Raw genomic sequence first — 8279 nt, forward strand, 5'->3', positions numbered from 1 at the left:
AGTAAAGTAAATATATGTAAGTAAGATATATTTCATGGATTTTTTATTTAAACTTTCTTTTATTCACCTTCCTATTATATTGTGTTTCCTGTCCCCCTCCCCAGCATTTTGAATTAGGAAATTAATTCATATATTTTCATTCATTCATTTTTATTGATACAGATGTTTATGGCTATGATTTGTTCATCTCTTAACTGATTTAATATAGTGTAGAATTTCAGATATGTAGTTTTTCACTCATTATTTTTTAGAGATTATGTAATTTCAACTGTCATTTCCCTCTTCACCCAAGTGTTATTTAATAGAAAGCTGTAATGTCCAGATGGAAAATCCTTTTAAAATGTGTTTATAAATTCTTTTTAAACTGCATTTTAGTTGGGTCTCAGTTTGTAGTATGTCTACACCTAATATATAATCAATGCTGTGATTGGTCTATGTAAAGAAATTAAAAATATGTATTCTCTATTATTAGCGTATAACTTTCTATATTTATCCAAAATATTTATCTAGTTGATTGCATTGTGTAGATATTCTACATCCATATGTAGTTTTTGCCTGTATCTTTTACTAAGAGTGGTATGTTCAAATTCCCTATTGCTAACGTGGTTTACTCCTTGCGTCTCTTGACAAATTTCTACTTAAAGAAGTGCTTGTTAAGTTACCTGGGGCATAGGTACTCACACATATTTCATTTTCATCATAAATTACGGACTTTTACATCACAATGTGTCTTTCTTTGTCGTCTATAATACATTTATTTTGGCTTAAAATTTACGTTATTTAAATTAAAATTTTGAGTTTTAAGAAAATTTAAAATTAAATTTTTAATTTTAAATTAAATTAAAATTACATTCTTTAATATTAGAATTTGTCATCGTTTCAATTTGCCAGGTATAGCTTTGCTTTTACCTTTACTTTTTAGATTTCCTGAATAATTTTGTTTTTGGTATGATTTTGTGTATATAATCAAATCTTGCTTTTGGAAGCAACCAAAAATCTTTTCTTTCTGTAATAGGTGAGTTAATCTCATTTACAGTTTTAGTAAATATCTCATTTACTTACACATTTTGTGGCAAAATTCATGTTCACTAGATATAATTTATTAATTGTGCTGCTCATATTGTCTATAACTATTAATTTTTGTCACTTGCATTAACTATTCCAGTATGATGTACATGATGTCTAGTATGATTCCATTTGGCCCTTAAACTTGATAAATAACTGCAAGCAAGTTCAGAGCTGTTGTATGTTCCTAGTAAATTTTCTTCATTATATAATAATCCTCTATTCCTAATAGGCATATTTGTTTTAAAGTAAACTCTAATTACTACCAAAATATTTATGTCAGCTTTTAATTCATACTTCTCTCACTTTTTTCCATTAATTTTAAAGTTTCTGAGATCTATACTTTTTATATGTCATGGGGGATTGCTTGCATTGTTTTCCATACACAGTTTATAAAGATGATATTTGATATTTCTTCTGTTACTTTCATTATTTTAACTTTCACAAATAGTTCCTCAATTCATTTGAAGTTGAATTCAATTATTTTACTATATCATAGTGAGTAGTTTTCTCCATACCAGATACTAAAAAATGTTCTGTCTTTTCTCTAACTTTTGTTGTTTCCTTTTTATTATTTGTCTAATACTCGTATATGCAAGGGTCTTTTCATTACATTTACATTTGTTTGCATATGGTTTATTCTTCTCTGTACAGCACCATTGTCATTTCTCTGGTTTTATAACAGACAACATTTTAAAGGACAAATCTCTTATATTCATTTCATGCTTTTAAAAAAATTAGACTTGGTTATTTTTAGCATGTCGTTTTACTTTGTTAAGCAGTTAGAGGTGTTTGCACATGAAAATTCTTCAGATACTTTTATCTTACTACCTTGCCATAATCAGACGTCTATAATATACTATTTGTTCCATCATAATTATCTTAGAATTTCCAGGAATATTTGGAAAAAAGATTGATATTAAAAATCTTATAGCTATTACAGAAAACCAATGTGCCAAGGAATGCATCTTTCGAAACAGCAGTGTAAAGAAAAATCATTTATAGATACTTAAGTCTTAAATAAAATATTAGTAAATGAAATCCATGTGTGTTATTAAAGGTTAATATTCCATGACCAAATTGGGATTACTTTAGCATCCAAGAGTGATTTCATATTAGAAAATCCATTTATGTAATTTATTATATTAATTAAAGAGAAAAATATATGATTACCTCAATAGAATCCCAAATGTATTTTGATAAATTTCAATATTCACTACTGGTGAGGATAAAATTTAATCATCAAAAAACCCCACAAGTCTCTTACTATATTAGTAAGAGGGAAAAATTACATCTTAAAGGTATATATTATAAAACATTCTGTGAAGGATCTAATTGATGCAATGAAATAAGAGATGGAATTAGATAATGTATTATTGTTTACAAATAATTTGCTTCTCTACACAGGAAATTCAGGAAATCAAATTAAAAAACCCAGAAAAAAAAACAAATGACAGAGTTCAGCAGACATTTAAGATTAATATACATAAACAAAATACATGTATGTTATATAAATTTACTGCAAAATATGTTTGAAAATCTAAAAACAAATACTATATCATTTGAAGTGTCTACTAAAATTATTTAAATATCAAAATGTTTCTTAAAAGGAAGTTGAAAGACGAATAGACCAAAGTGTAGATTCAAAAAGAAGAATTTAATGTATGTTAAATGAGACATTAAAACTTGGTGACTAAGAAAGTAATTAATTATTATAACAAATTTCAGTCTGCTATGATAATCTTTTGAAAATACTCTAATCTTCTTCTACAAAAAATAAAAAACCTAACTCCCTATGGATTAACTTCCTGTGGATTTACATGAAAGAGATAATAACACACAACACAGAAATACAAACATTTGGCCAGGTGTGGTGGCTCATGCCTGTGATCCCAGGACTTTGGGAGGCTGAGGCGGGAGGATCATCAGGTCAAGAGATGGAGACTATCTTGGCTAACATGGTGAAACCCCATCTCTACTAAAAATACAAAAAAATTAACCAGGCCTGGTGGCCGGCTCCTGTAGTCCCAGCTACTCGGGAGGCTGAGGCAGGAGAATGGCGTGAACTGGGGAGGCAGAGCTGGTAGTGAGCCAAGATCGTGCTACTGCACTGCAACCTGGTGACAGAGCGAGATTCCATCCCCAAACAAAAAGAAATATGAACATTTTTACATGATTAAATGAACAAAGATTTTCTTAGCATGATGCTAGATTCATAAGCCATAAATTTAAAAAAATGCTTGTGCACATAAAAATATAAAACTTGTTAGATACCATAAAAGAAGAAAAATATAAATTATGCAAGAAAATATTTACCATTTATAAGACCAATAGATACCTAAATGTATATTTACAATAAAAATTTTTGTATACAACAAAACGATTACCAACATAATTTTATAATGAGTGTATCTTTTTCCTCATATGTTTTTTCTAAAATATTCGTTAATTCTTGGCTTGCCAAAAATTGAGAAAAGAGAGAGTATTTCCTCCACTCAAATGAGAATCCTTGTTCTCTTGATCATAAAAGCAGGTTCTGTCTTTTAAATTCTACCCCGTGTGTGTATGAGTGTATGAGTGTTTGCGTGGGGATAATGTTATAGATAGACATGTGAATGGGTAGGTTGTGCAGATACTGTGTTGTCAGGGTGTTTAGGCACAACCCAGCTGGCAAACGTATGATCTGATCTTACATCCACCTCTACTTCCCAAATGGCAGCCTCTACTCTGAATGTCTCTTGGTTTGGAACTCCTCCTTCAGAAGCTAGACTTGCAGAATGTTTGTTCTAAGATCAAATGCAAGAATTCACTTTTCCTGGCTGTTTCTTCTACGAATATTATTCATCATCTCAGGCTCTTCTGACATCTTTTTCAAGTAGCAACTATGTGGTCAGCAGTTCTACCTAAGCAGATTGTTTTATTTAGAAAGTTATTCTTACCCTCCACCACCCTGGACATTTAATTTACCCATGTAGCAAACTTGCACAAGTGCCACTTGAACCTAAAATAAAAGTTGAAAAGAAAAAAAAAAAAGAAGAAAGATATTCTTAGGGATACACCCTTGGGGAATATGCCTCTGCTCCACCTCTCAGACTATTTACAAAGGATTCAGCTATCTCAGAATATAGTCTTAATTAATCACTTTGATGATTGTCCCATTGGCTTCCTTCTTTTCTGAAATTCCCTTTGTGCTTGACATTCCTCTGAGATTCTATAATGGAAAAAGTTCTCACTTGAGTAGTGGATTTATATTTCAAGTATTCTTGACCAGTTTGCTCTGCTCTGGTTTCTTCTTCAATCTTATTCAATTTTCCCATGTTTCAGAAATGCCTCAAAATTTCTCATGCAGTGGTAGAACATTATTTTTTTCATTCATAGTATTGCTCTGGAGACTGACGATGTCCCTGCTTATCTCATCACTCTATTTTTATTTTCTGATGGCTCTGTTCTGACCGTCTTTTTTATTACTATTACATTTGTTTCTTTATTGTTTATGAACCCTACCTTAATGTAAATTTTCTGAGAACCTTGCCAGTCTTGTTCACTTCTGCAGCTCTTGTACTTAAAACAATGCCAGGAACACAGAAGGTACTCAATACATACTTGTTGCCAAAATGTATGACTGGATGAATAACAAAATTGAGAGAAAAGCACATGTGTTCATGGTTCAGGCCTGGTTGCTTGGCTTGCTTTCTATGTTGCTGCTTGTTGTACACTGATAAGGACCACAGCTTTTCTCTGCTTCTGGCCCCAATGTGATAAGCAACAAAGGCAGTTTCCTACTAAAGCTCATGCCACGGTCTCCATTTGTGCACCCATGACTGAATGGGCAAGCTCAATTCACGGAACAATGAGTAGGAAGCCCTCACTAGATTCCACCTGCATTCACAAATCCATCTGTCTCATTCACAGAGCTGATATTCTGATCCCCTTGTGGCCTGGTGGGGTGAGTTATATAATATAATTTGAAATAGGAAAGGAATTTCCTGAACACAATACATTCAAGAAGAGGAAACTCCACTACAGAGTTTAGTGATTCTGGGAGATTTTGTGAATGTGAAAAAAAAAAAAAAAAAAATGTCAGAAGGATAGGTGAAAAGAAAGAAGAGAAAAAATCACGTTGAGATAGTAAGATGTGAATAAAACTATAAAAGCACAAAAGCAAAAGATAAATTGAGAAAGACTGAGGACTATTTTTTGAACTTAAGTAAAACATTTTATGTCATCATTTACTATTTTAGAATATTTGTTAAAATGCTTCCCTTATTCTAGCTCATGTGGATTAAGATTGCAGTATAAAGTATTACATACCCCTGTCTTCATTTCAATAGCAGTTACAAGTTCTGTTCCCCTTTTATTTTTATCTAAAACTAATTAATTTTTACATCATTCTGATACAACTACTAAGCAATTTTATGTGATCATTTGTAATAAAGGCAACATTCAGAAACAATTTCTGTCTTCCTATAGCTCTGTCCATGTTAATTAAGACAGAAAAGACAATTGGTTTAAAAATTACCTAAACAAAGTGACTTGATCAATTAGAATCAATCTACTAAACTGAAATATTGCTTATTCAGTCTAACAGATAAAAGTTCTGCTGAGAATAATGATGTACTTGTAGTTTGGATTAAAAAATTTTTGCTAAAAATTTTTACAAAAGAAAAAATGGTTTCTTAGCTAAATAAGAATGATTGTCTTCACTGAAATAGAGAAGAAAGCTTCCATGAGTTGAACACTAATTTTGGGAGAGAGGAGATTCTAAAAGTGAAGCATCATCCGCTGGGCTCTTCTTTCTTTCTCAGATTTCATTTGCTTCTTATTGTAACACAAGCACATTGACCACAGAAATATGCTCTCTCCTTCCTCCGAAAGAACATAAACATTTATTTAAATTGGCTTTCAACGACATTAAGACAGTTTGCCATTCAAAGCTATTCTTATAAAACTCACAGATTAAAGGAATATATGAAAATATAAACAAAAAATTAAATAAAGTAGATTTTCTAGAGAACAGATTTCTAGTCTAACTAAATAATTTATAGGAACCTATCTGCCTTCATTGTACACCAAAACTAAAAATAAATAAAAAGAGCTTCTGCTTTAGGACTTGGCCTCTCAGCACACTCTTGTCATGTGAAGAGTTGCCATCTAGTCAGTTGGAGTCACATGACCCAGCTGACAACCAGCACCAATCACTCAATGTGTGAGGGAAGCCATTGTCAACCACACAGCCTCCATCAACCACGAAATCGCTACAGTCACCTCAGTGCCCCAAGTGAGATCAGTTCAAGTTGCTAAATTACAAAATTATCAAAAACAAAATGGTTGTAGTTTTCAGCTACAGTGTTTTGGGCTAGTTTGGTTGGCAGCAATAGATAACTGATGCTTAATTTATAAAATTTTTATATATATTAAATTAGTCAGCTAGGCACAGTGGTTCACATCTGTAATCCCAGCACTTTGGGAGGCCGAGACAGGTAGATCACTTGAGGCCAGGAGTTTGAGACTAATTTGGCCAACATGGCGAAACCCCATCTCTACTAAAAATTAAAAAAAAAAAAAAAAAAAAGCCGGGAGCGGTGGCACATGCCTGTAATTCCAGCTACTCAGGTGGCTGAGGCATGAGAATCGCCTGAACCCAAGAGGCAGGGGGTGTAATGAGCTGAGATGGAGCCACTGCACTCCAGCCAGGGCGATACAGTGAGACTCTGTCTCAAAAATATAATTAATTAAACAAATAAAAAAAAAGAGTGAATACTCCTATAATGCTTATAACTGTCTAGGAAGTTGCAAACTTTCTAGATTTTCAACTTTCTATTAATTTTTCAAATTAATAATACTTATTAGCATTTGCTCAATATAATAATAATTTTTTACTTCTGCATTCATGAGGTTTCTTAAGAATAGTAAATATGACCGTGATACATCTTTTATACATAATTTGGGGGAATAAAGGGATGGGGTAGTGCAAACACAGGGAATTAAGATTTAATATCTAAAACTAGTTTTGACATTAATTTTCACAATGACTTTGGGGGAAATCAGTACTTTTCTCTGGTTCTTAATTTCCTGTTTTGTAGAGTAGAAAAGATTTAGGTGTCTAAGTTTCTTCCCATTTGTATATTCATGAATCCACGTTTTTCAGATAACCTATGGCTTTTTATTTTTATCTTAAAAATTTTGCAGAAAATTTATTAAAACATATTATCTTTCCTCCTCTTCTTAAACGAAGTCTGCATCCAGGTCATGGCACCATTACTAAATGAGTCCTGACCACTGTTGAATTTTTTTCAAATATAAAGATTGATGTATTTTGCAGAAGGAAATGTTAAATGTTATAAGGCCGTTTATATTCACATAAAAATCTCTCTGACTACGGTACTATATTAATTTTTATATTTGCTTGATATTTGTAATGCTATATTTTTATCTATATTTTCAAAACTGTAATGTCTGGCCTTTATTCTAAATATTTTAAAATATATTTCTCTTTGTAGACTGAGATACAATAAAAAGATAACTTTAGAGCTATGCTAGAAACAGAAAGTAGGCAACCATCTAAAGCCTGGAGATTTCTTATTTTTTTTTTCTTTTTCTTTTTTTTTTTTTTTTTTTTTTTTTGAGACGGAGTCTCGCTCTGTCGCCCAGGCTGGAGTGCAGTGACGCGATCTCAGCTCACCGCAAGCTCCGCCTCCCGGGTTCACGCCATTCTCCTGCCTCAGCCTCCGAGTAGCTGGGACTACAGGCGCTCGCCACCACGCCCGCTAGTTTTTTGTATTTTTAGTAGAGACGAGAGACGGGATTTCACCATGTTAGCCAGGATGGTCTCGATCTCCTGACCTCGTGATCCACCCGCCTCGGCCTCCCAAAGTTCTGGAATTACAGGCTTGAGCCACCGCGCCCGGCCCGATTTCTTTCATAAAAGCAAACAAGGAAACTCAGTGGAATATACATACAGATAAATACATGCAATTTATATAAACAAAAATATATTAATATAATCATTTTAATGAATAATAACAACATTAATGCTTATGTATTTTGATCCCATTTTTAGAAATAGAACCTTACTAGCAGCTTAAAAGCATCACTTATGCACCCATATTGTTTTCCCACCTGCAGTCATTTTGTGTATATATGTATATATTATATATAAAAAACACAAACGTAATATGTACGTAACATAAACTATATGGTAGTAAAACTATATG

The sequence above is a fragment of the Macaca fascicularis genome, chromosome 5 (assembly GCF_037993035.2).
Source record: "Macaca fascicularis isolate 582-1 chromosome 5, T2T-MFA8v1.1".
Taxonomy (NCBI): Eukaryota; Metazoa; Chordata; class Mammalia; order Primates; family Cercopithecidae; genus Macaca; species Macaca fascicularis.